The sequence below is a fragment of the Rousettus aegyptiacus genome, unplaced genomic scaffold (assembly GCF_014176215.1).
Source record: "Rousettus aegyptiacus isolate mRouAeg1 unplaced genomic scaffold, mRouAeg1.p scaffold_m13_p_1, whole genome shotgun sequence".
Classification (NCBI taxonomy): Eukaryota; Metazoa; Chordata; class Mammalia; order Chiroptera; family Pteropodidae; genus Rousettus; species Rousettus aegyptiacus.
Window position 1 is genome coordinate 134,988,832 of NW_023416284.1, and position 11,880 is coordinate 135,000,711.

An 11,880-nucleotide genomic window follows, 5' to 3' on the forward strand; every position below is an offset into this window, starting at 1 on the left:
TTCATAGATGATAAAATATCCGATAACAGATGAAGTGACCTCTCAATTATTCTTCCAGAAAGTTTAGGGACAATTATAGCCCTGAGTTGTCATGTGATATATAGTTAAAATATATATATATATATATATATATATATATATATATCTTGTTAGAGCCCCTGAAGAATTTTCTTGATATACATCAGGGAGGATTCTTCAACACTCAGAGAAACAATTAAGGAATTAGTCCTAAAATCTAGAAACCAAAGCTCCATCAGAGCAGCTGGCCTCCAGGGAAACTAACCACAGAGATGAATTTCTCTGTCTTCCACACTTGCTTGCCTGGTAGGTGAGAACCCTGCAACCCTGTGAATGCCCTGGACCATCAGTCTGTTTTTACATTGACTTCTGATAAGGCTAAAGAATTCACATAAGACTAAAGAATAAATCAATAAAAGAAATTATCAGAAAATATTTATGGAAAACAATAACCCCCTTGTTTGCCCTCTATAACCACAAATGATGTCTGCAAATCTCTAGTGTGTGATGATCTCACCTAACACCCAGTCCTCTAATTCATCCTTCTCAATGTCCTACTTCTTGAACCCGTAACCTATGCTGATCTGGCCTCAAACAGGCAAGGAAATCGCTCATAAAATTACAGCTAACTTAAATGGATAAATGCATAATATATAACAATATTAAATGACTTATATACCCATATTTTTTTGAAACTGGCACCTCATTTCTTTTGGCTTCTAATAAAGTAATATATGTTTATTCACTGAAATAAGTTTAGAAAGTTTAAAATCTCTCATAAGCCCACCCTATAATTTGTCTCTTTAACTGCTAGAACAAATTAATTTTAGTACATATTTTTGGACTTATAAACACAGACACATGCAGACACTTACATTTAAGTGCTTATTTGACTTAACACCTACACTTAAAATATTTAAAATGGCTAAATAGTTTATTATTGCCTTCATTTGCTATATTTTTTGAGACATTTCATGTACACTTAAGGCACAGATTATTTAAGCAATCTGATGAGTATTTTTTCTGCCTATAATTTTTTTTACTATTATAATTTTGTGTAAACATGTTTGAGTATACATATTCACAAATTTCTATTCTATTTAATTTTCACACATATTAAATTATTCTTTTAAATTGAAATAATTTACATTTCCACTAACACTGTTTTTGAAGGAGTATGTCTTCACACCTTTACAAATAATAGATATTAATTATTTTTTAAATGTTTTAATATTTTCTTATTCATTTCAGTGGAAATTTTGGAAGTTAAGGGAAGTAAAAAATGGAACAATTTTCATCCCCAAACTAGAAGTCTGAAGAATTTGTTACACTAATTTGAAACAAACTTGCCTTTTATAATTCTCATTCATTTTTTCTTTAACTACATTAGTTAAGAAATATTATTCTATAAAAAATATATTTTATCTGAGAGTTTTGTTAAAGGAAACAAATCTAAATAGTTTCTCAATGTATGAAGTACAGATTTTCCTGTATTATTACCTTTTTAAAAAGTTTGTCAGTCTTTCATAAATATTTTTAAAACACAGAAAATCAAAGCATCAGAACCCTTGACATAAAAAGAAAAATAATGTTGTAAACATATGTCTTTATTCTTGAGCAAATTTCAGCACCCAGGGTCTGTAAAGTGAAATCAAGATGATGAAGCTGTCATGTGACATTGGTGGTGAACTAACAATGCCTAGAGTCAGATTCTATGAACTGAAGGCAAACACAGACATGCTCCAACTTTAGCAAAAGATGTTACTAAATGTAGCTATTATTGTTCCAATGCAAACACTAATGGGAAGTTCCAAGGAAAGAATTGCCTAGTGCAAAAAGAAAAGAACCAAAAACAAAGAGACAAGGGTAGTTCTGTGAATTTCCAGAGATAAACTTCAATCGTTGGTTAGGAAGGAGCCCAAAACAGCAGCAACTGTGAACAACAAACCAGTGCTTCTGAAGTACCTGTGCATAAAAAGTTCACTGCTGTTTCTGAAGAATATTTATATTATATGTGTTTTTGCATATATATTGACAAAATATACAAATATAAATATACATAAGCACATATTATATATAAAACACATGCAAGCAAATATATAATATACCTAAAGATATATAAATAAATCCATATAACAAATGTATATATACTTATTTATATATGCATATATTGTAGCATGTGAAGAAAAAGTGACAAATATAATTATATATATTTAAAGTGTACAATGTGATGATTTTATAATATGAATAATTATCACTATTGAAATAATTAACACATCCATATCACCTCATATAGTTAACTATTTTTTGTAGTGAAACCTTCAGCAAATTTCAAGTATACAGTACTATATTATTAACTATGGTCACAATACTGAACATTAGATCCTCAGAACATGTTCATCTTATAACTGAAAGTTTGTAGCCTTTGATCTATATCTCCTTATTTTTCCCTTCCCCCAGTTTCTGGTAATAACTGTTCTATTTTCTGTTTCTATGGAATTGGCCATTTTATATATACAAGCAACGCCATAAAATATCCTTCTCTATCTGTCTTATCTCACTTAGTATAATACCCTAAGGGTTCAACTATGTCGTTTCAAATAACTGGGCTGTCTTCTTTTTCGTGGCTGAATAATATTCCATTATTTATATACAGCACAGTTTTTTTTTTAATCCATTCATCCATTTAAGGACATTTACATGGTTTTCATATCTTGGCTACTGTGAATAATGCAGAAATATACATAGGAGTTTAAATTATCTCTTCAAGATACTGATTTTGTTTCCTTTGGCTACATACCCAGGAATGGGATTGCTGGATCAAATGATTGTTCAGTTTTTAATTTTTGAGAAACATACTGTTTTTCATAATGGCTGAGCCAATTTTCATTCCACTAAAGCGCACAAGGGTTCCCTTTTCTCCATATCCTCGCTAACACTTGCCTCTTTGACAATAGACATCATAATAGGTATGAGGTTATATCTGACTGTGGTGTCGATTTGCATTTTTCTGATGACTAATGATATTAAGCACCTTTACATTAACCTAGTTGCCATTTGTATGTCTTCTTTGGAAATATGTCTGTTCAGTTTCTTTGCCCACTTTTAATTGCATTATTTGCTTTTTCTCTACTAAGTTGCAGATGACATAATTTTATATACAGGAAACCCTAAAGACTCCATTAAAAAAAAACCTGTTAGAACCAATAAATGAATTCAGTAAATTCACAGGATACAAAATCAACATACAAAATCAGTGGCATTTTTATATATTAACAAACTATCTGAAAAAGAAATTAAGAATGCAGTCCCATTTATAATAGCATCAAAAACAATAAAAACCTTAATAAATTTAACCAAGTTGGTGAAAGACCTGTACTCTGAAGAATATAAGATGGTGAGAAGAATTAAAAACACAATTAAATAGAAACCTATCCAGTATTCATAGGTCAGCAGAATTAATATTGTTTGTGCATACTACCCAAAGCACTCCACAGTCTCAGTGCAGTCCCTTTCAAAATTCAGTGGCATTTTTTACAGAAATTGAAAAAACAATTCTAAAATTTGTATGGGACCACAAAAGACCTCGACTAGCCAAAAACAATCTTAAGAAAAAAGAACAAAGCTTGAGGAATCACACTTCCTGTATTCAAAATATGTTACAAAGCTATAAAAATCTCAAGAATATGGTGCTACATAAAAACAGGCACATCGATTAATGGAGCAGAATGGAGAACCCAGAAATAAACCTGTGTGCATACTGTTAAAATTTGACAAGGATGCCAAGGATATACAATGAAGAAAGGATAGTCTCTTCAATAAATGGTGTTGGAGAAACTTTGTATCTACATGAAAAAAAAACTCCTGGAAGAAAACATAGAGGAAAAGCTCCTCTACAGTGGTCGTGACAATGATTTTTTGGATAAAACACCAAAAGCACAGACAATAAAAGCTAAAATAAACATGTGGAACTACATCAAACTAAAAATCTTCACAGTAAAAGAAATAATAAACTAAAAAGGTAACTTTTAGAATGGGAGGATATATTTGCAAGTTATATATCTGATACTTAATTTTCAAAATATATGCGTATATTTGTTTATACATCTGTTTCTAAGTATATATGTGTAGTACATATACATATGTATAATCTATACACTTATCTGTATACATATCTCAATAAAAAGGATTTGTCAAAATAAGAATAAATCCATAACTTTATCCAAAATATGAATATTCTATTTTTATTTAATTTATTGGCCTGACATTGGTTAATAAAATTATATATGTTTCAAGTGTACAATTCAGTAATACGTCGTATTTATATTGCATTGTGTTTTCACTCCCCCCAAAGTTAAATTTCCTTTTGTTACCATATATTTGACCCTCATTACCCTTATATACCCACCCTCCCTCTTTCCTTCTGGTAACCATTAAACGGTTGTCTGTGCCTATGAGTTTTTATTTCTTCATTTGTTGCTTTTGGTTTTATACCCCACATATAAGTGAAATCATATGGTTCTCAACTTTTTCTGTCTGACTTATTTTACTTTGCATGATTATCTCAGGATCCATCCATGCCGTTGCAAATGGCATTATTTCATCTATTTTTATGGCTGAGTAATATCCCATTGCGTATATGTACAACACTTTCTTTAGCCAATTATTTATCAAAGGGCACTTTGGTTGTTTCCATATCTTGGCCACTGTGAGTGAATAATGCTGCAGTGAGCAGCGGGTCACACATATCTTTACAGATAAATGTTTTCAAATTTGGGGGTAGATACCCAAAAGAGAGATTGCTGAGTCATATGTTAATTCTATTGTTAAGTTTTTGAGGAACTTCCACACTGTTTTCCCTAGTGGCTGTCCCAATCTACATTTCTACTACCAGAGGTTTTTTCTACAACCTCTCCAAACACGTTATTACTTCTCTTGTAGATAGTAGCCATTCTAACAAATGTGAGGTGGTATCTCCTCGTGGTTTTGATTTGCATTTCTCTATTTGACTTTTTTGAATTGTTGAGTTATATGAGTTCTTTGTACTTTTGGATATTAAGCTGTTATTGGAGGTGTTGTTTGCAAATGTCTTCTCCCATTCCAATGGTTCCCTCTTTGTCTTGTAGATGGATTTTTTTTTTTTTTTTTTTTTTTTTTTTTTTTTTTTTTTTTTTTTTTTTTTTTTGCTGTGCAGAAGCTTTTTAGTTTCATGTAGTCCCATTCATTTATTTTTGCTTTTACATCCCTTGCCTTTGAGGTCAAATTCATAAAATCCTCTCTAAATCCAAGGTCCATGAGTTTAGTACTTATGTTTTTGGCTATGCAATTTATTGTTTCAGGTATTATAGTCATGTCTTTGATCCATTTTGAGGTAATTTTGGTCTATGGTGATATATATTCTATTTTAAAAATAAAACATTAAAATCTTGAAGGAGAGAAAATAAAATGAACTCTGCTGTTCTGTAGTAGTATGAAATAGCTACCATCTGATAGCTCACAGCACTTGGCCAGTCTTCCAAAGAATTGCAGTCTGCTTCTGTGAGATTAAAAAGAAAAGCAAACAAAAACTATGCAATGACACATTTTATAAATTTAATTTTGACTTTATCATAAAGATATACATTAAATTTAATTAAATTATAATGTATATATTTATATCAAACTTCAATATTTGAAAAAATACTACATTTTAACACAATTGCATTTATCTGGTAACCTTATGCTGTTGCAAACCATTCTTTGATTTAATTATCTGTTTTTATTGCCATGCAAACATGTTTCAATAATAAAAATTTTGAAAAAGCAAGTCTTCCACTGAACCATCCTGATTTTTCTGATTCAGCCTTGAAAAAGCAAGAATATTTCTGCCTCCTTATTACTGGATAGAGTAATAGATAACTAGTTGGACTCATTTCTATTAGAAGTGGTCTTGTCAATTTTAGGAATCTGGAAAACAGAATAACAAACAACCTCAATTAAAGAAAAGCACTAGTGAAAAAAGATGAGGAGAGCTGCTACATGCGATTAGACATTGTTTTTTACATATTAACATCTTTTCCAATTTCTTTTTTACCTAGACCATTAAAGAAATAAATATTTTTTTCTGAAAATATATTGATTTTAATACACCTTAAAATGTCTTCGATACAGTTATTTCTAATAATAAATACTTTAACCAGGGTTTAGAAAACTGGAGATACATAATTCCTTCAATCTTGTAAATTTTTTTCTCACCATTCTTGTCAGCCTAATCACCTTATTGCCACCAAGCATCCTTGATCTAGGTCAGTCAGGATGTAGCCAAGGGATGTCAGAGCTGCTGTGGTCAGGAAGTGGACAATAAATGGGATGTAAGCAGGACGTTTTTCATATAAACCTAAATATACCATAGGCATATATTTTCTGTTAATTAAAACTATATGGATAACATAGATTTGACCATAGCTCTGCTTCTTGCATATAATGCATATATCCTGAAAGAACTAGGCAGATTGGAGCTGGAATATTCCGGAAAATACAATCAGTCTAAATTAGTGACCCAGGGAATTGGGCATGCATCCTAAACACAGTATGAGAAATTATTACTCCATAGTAATGATTTCCATAATACAATATACTCATTTTCCCACTCAAAACACCAAAGGAAGCCTGTATGTATAAATAGTAACAAAGCAGCAACATGGTTAAAATACTGTTTCCCCATTAACTTTATGTTGCATAAGACTCACATAATGCTGTCAAAATGCTTACTTACAATGAAAGGTAATGACTACAATAACATTTTATTCCATGCTTTAATTTGCCTCATGAATCACCCAGACCAATGTAATTGTATTGTTGACACTGTGGAATAAAAAGGTCATGCACAAATGGAATGGGTCTTCTTAACCTGGCCATGTTAAACACTTCTATGAAAGGATCTTCTGAATAGTTTTACCTGAATTTATCTTATTATCAGCTCTCTGAGAGAATGTAAAGAGTCCGGTAAATGTATATTTGAAACTAAAAACTGTAGGACTGATAGTCCTACAAAACAAAGAGGAGATTAAGAAAGGTTTGCTAGGTTTAAAAGTGTTATCTTAATCGCTATAAAATATTTATTCCTATCACATTAATAGTTTTACACTAAGATATGAAGCATAAATAATAAATAGTGAGTTACATTTAGTTACATAACACATTAATGAAAGATTCCATGTAAGTCAATGGCTACATGGAAAGATTTTTGAAAGATCACCGGGGACTGTAATTATGGTATACATTTCAACAACCATGCAATGAGACAATGTTGATTTGCACTACAGAGAAAAAGCAATTATGAATAATAATATCAAAACCTTTTTAAAAATATTTAAAAGGGATTTATTATCTTTAACATGCAGTGAGCAGACAGGATAAAATGTGCCCTATCTGAATTTCTGTCAAAAATTTAGAAAATTTTCAAAGACAAATCTACATCAAGAGGGTAAGATAAATGAAACTTTTATAGACTCTAGAAATAAATTAAAGTGTAGATTCTCCAATAGACGAGAAGTAAACATAAATGTATTTTTTTTCTTGACTTCAAATACTTGATCCTTTGAGATTACAGAAATTCTGAGGAGCATGATGATTACCCAGACTAGAACTAAAGATAACTGCAGACCTAGAACCTCCAGGCAAATTACAAACCAAAATAAGGAAATGAGGGAATCAAGTTGAGAACGTACATTTTGTGCAGATATGCAGCCATTAAAAATTAAGATGCTGAAGACCTCATGATAATTCAGGCAGTACTTGTACTATAATTTTATGTTAAAAAAAAATGTCAAACTATAACTAGAACAGAATTAGTGGAAGGAGGCACATAAAATGTTAACAATAAGTGTCTTTGGGTCATGGGAGAGAGGGGATTTTCTTTATTGGTAATATTTTTCTCTATTTAGAAGTGTATTTAGTAATTATTAAATACTTGTATATCTGTATTAAATATATATTAGATATGTAGATATGTATTAAATACTTACGTAACTAAAATTTCTCAATGTTGCTTCTAAAAATACAACGGACTGCTCAAATATATTAGTCACAGAAAGAGAAAGGAAATCAGCAATGATTTTAGAAGAAAGTGTTCCAGTTTGAAACAGGTGAAGGTGAAATTAGGTGGACAATTTATTAGAGATACCTGAGTCCCAACCTGGAAAATGATCATCCCATTAATATGTTAACATTCCATACTTACTATTCTGAAAGGTGCAACATTTAACAGAAGTCATACTTTTCTGGAAATTCAAGTCTTACACTGGTATAGTAGAGAAAATGGGGGAATAGAGCAAGGAGATAGGAATCATAAAGCAAGGTTATGGAGGCTAGAAGTGTAGGGAGCACAGTGGTAGATACATTTGTCAGGTATACCTTAATGGGATGATGGGATTTGAGCAAAGCTTTGAGAGAAGTGAGAGGGTTAATCAAGTGGATATTTGGCAGAAACTATTTTAAATAAATTGGCATACTGCTTACGTTTTGGAAGCTTATAGAATTCTGGTAACTAATGCAAACAAGTGCTTGACTTCTTCAGAATACTTACACAAATGACCCCATAGCACTCATATTAAATTTTAGTTTCTATTCTGGGTTGCTAGCTGAAATTATTATTCTATTAGGATTTCATTCTATGTTATTATGTTATTAGCACTTTGGGAGTTAACCAGAGAAACTGCTCAATGATAACAGCCTCATTAATGCCTCTAGTGAAACACTTAAGAAGTTCTTTATTGATTTTGGTTCCAAATATATCAAAATGCTGTATTACAGTCTGTTGAACTATTCACCCTACAGGCATTTTCAGATGAATAAGCTCATTCCCAGTTCAAATGTCATTGTTCTTGAGCTCCAGGTAGAATAAAGAAGCAGCAAAACTGACTTACCTGGAAGATATAGGTTCACTTTTTTCATAGTTCTTAGTCATCTTTTATATTTACTTCTACTTCTACATTATGACTATGCTACTGGTCATTTATTTGTCTTTAAAATATTAATGTTAAAATATATACACATATAGAGTAAGGAACCTCAAGAATAAAAATTTCAGTGAATGTAAAGTTTACTGTATAAAAGCCCCAGGTCCTAATTCACTACTCTAAAACTAGTTCAATTCACAAGTAAATAAGTGACTTTTTTGAATTGGTTTTCAGGTTTTGATCTAGAGATCTTGAGTGACTTTTATTCTCAATTCAATAAGCGAAGACCTATTTAAATAATGGTTTATCATAAAATACTTATAAATTTTCTCCATCTGACTGAAGTAAAGCCACACTAATTTATAAACGATTACTTTATGTTTATTATTGGGACACATAATATGCAAGTCTTCCTGGTTCTGATTCAAGTGCATCATAACTGTAATATGTGCAGTTTGCAAACTGAGGCTTCCATATGACATTTCCCTATCAAGGGAAGGGCAATAAAGAGCATATACTATTCTAGCTATTTTCCAGAAAATAACTGAAATCACTAACATAAAGTTAATAGATTAAAGGTTATTTAATGTCTCATTTCTATCCACATAATATTCTGACTTCATGAAGAGTAAGAGGATCAACAGAAAATGAACTGAAGGTAGATAGCATTAAATGATTTACAAGGATATACATAAATGAACATTTATGTACCATGATATATCATGGTATATACCATGATAATGTTTTTATGACATATGTTTAGGGCAGTCACAGTGCCTGGTATTTTACTATACTGAGGCAAAAATATGTTTAATTAAATATTTTGCATAATTTCTTATTCAGCAAATTGGTTAAAAATGTATTCATACTAAATTTAATTGAATTTTGTCCTTTTTTCCTTCAAACATAAATATAAGCTCATATTTCTATGTATTGTCCTCTGTGTATTCTGATTGAAGAGCAAAGAGTTTGAATGGAATAAGGTCATATGGTTTACTCTGAGCCTGTGACCAAGGTCATTCCCTCATTCCTACTCCAATATAAAATAACCTATGTGAGTAAAATAAGACTTAAGTAAAATTACTGTTATATATTACATTTGGCAGAACTGTAGAGAACTTCAGTTCTTCAGTATTTGTGGTTCCAAAGTTTATCACTATTGAAATCAGAAAGGCATATAAAAATCCCAAATTAAAAACAAAAAAACAAAAATAACTGTTTTCTTATTATCCATTCAGTTAGATCTGCCATGTGTTGAACAGATTTTTATGCTTTTTTTTTTTTAACCTAAAACCTTCTTTTTAGCTGTTATGCTTTGAAGGTTGTTCCATTGACCTGTCCAAAATTTTTGAGATGAAAATAGACTCATGTTTTAAAAAATTAATCTAGTTAGTCTGGCTTAGTATTTTTTGCCAACATTTATTTTGGCAAAAGTAAATAAGCCTATATTATACAGTTATAAATTATATTGAAAAACTATCTATAACAAGCTAATAGTTGTTAAAAATCCACTCTTCACCTTTCTAAAACACCAACAAAATTCAATTAAACTTACACTTTGAGAGGCAGATCTGTGGACTAAAAAAAGTTTTCGTGAACTAAGAATATGTTTCTCCTCTTAATTGATTATTCCAACTCATAAAAAATATACAGTAAATGAACTGTACATATTTCATTGTATTGCTGTAAAAGAGATTCATGGAAGGTGACTAGATTCTATTTTATCAGTGTTCAAAGGTCATAGGAAAAAATTTGGAGATAAATTAAAAAATACTTATATCCCCAAAGTCTCTATTATAAACAGTAAAAACTCACACTAACAACAGAAAGTTTAAATTTTAACCATATGCTCAGAGCTCACATATGATCTTTAGTTTTCGTGCCAAACTCTTTTATTTCTAAAAGCTCTTTTCTTTTCTATATGAAAATAAAGTATTCTGATATATAAGTAGAATTGAATAAGGCATACACATTTGCATTGCTGGGATTTTCTTTCCAGTATCAAGACAATTTCTCGTAGAATTACAAAGCCTAGTGCTTTACTGGCCTCTATTGTCGTCATCTTGGTATAACACTTCTGTGCATGATGTAGTCTAATTTCACTTTGGTTATTTTTCAAAGAAGAAACTGCATATAGTCTAAAGTTTTAAAAATGCCACAGAAGAATCTACTTGCTCTGAGATTATATGGAGAAAACTAAGTGATTTACTTGAAATATTAATGACATATATGATTGTCAGATAGCTGGCATTTATTTATGTCAAAAAAAATCTCATCTCTTAGTTTTCTTAGTTTTGTACATGAACGAGATATTGCTTCTTGTCTCAGACCATATGTTTCTAGAAAATAAACTAAACATAGCCTTGCAGAAATCCTCAATATTCTTCCAGATGTGATGTTAACATTTAATTTGTAATGCTGAAGTGAAATAGTCAATATATACTGACTACCCTGTAAAACACATGCAGGCCATAATTAATTTCTTTAGAGTTCAGAGATCAAGGCTCTATCTTGTCTGTGTAGAGATGTTAACTATTTAAATATCAATTTACCAAATTTTAGTCATATAACACAATTCAATTTTTTAAGTAAAAATAAGCAAAAGAAACAGGTAAATTTAATTTTAATAACATATTTATTTGATCCAATAACCCCCAAATATTATCTTTTCAACACATAGTTAATATCAAAAAACATTAATGAAATAATTTACATTATTTTCTCAATGCTAATTGTTGAAATCCTGTGTGTAGTTATTAACATTTATTCACATTTTAATTCATTTCAGCCACATTTCAAGTCCTCGATAGCCACATGTGGTTAGTGGCCTCAGTATTGAATATAGGTTTAGCTCTTCTGAATTCAGCAAAAGATTCCTGAAATGCATAAGTGCAGTGGGTTTTCTTTCCAGTGACCACTGCCT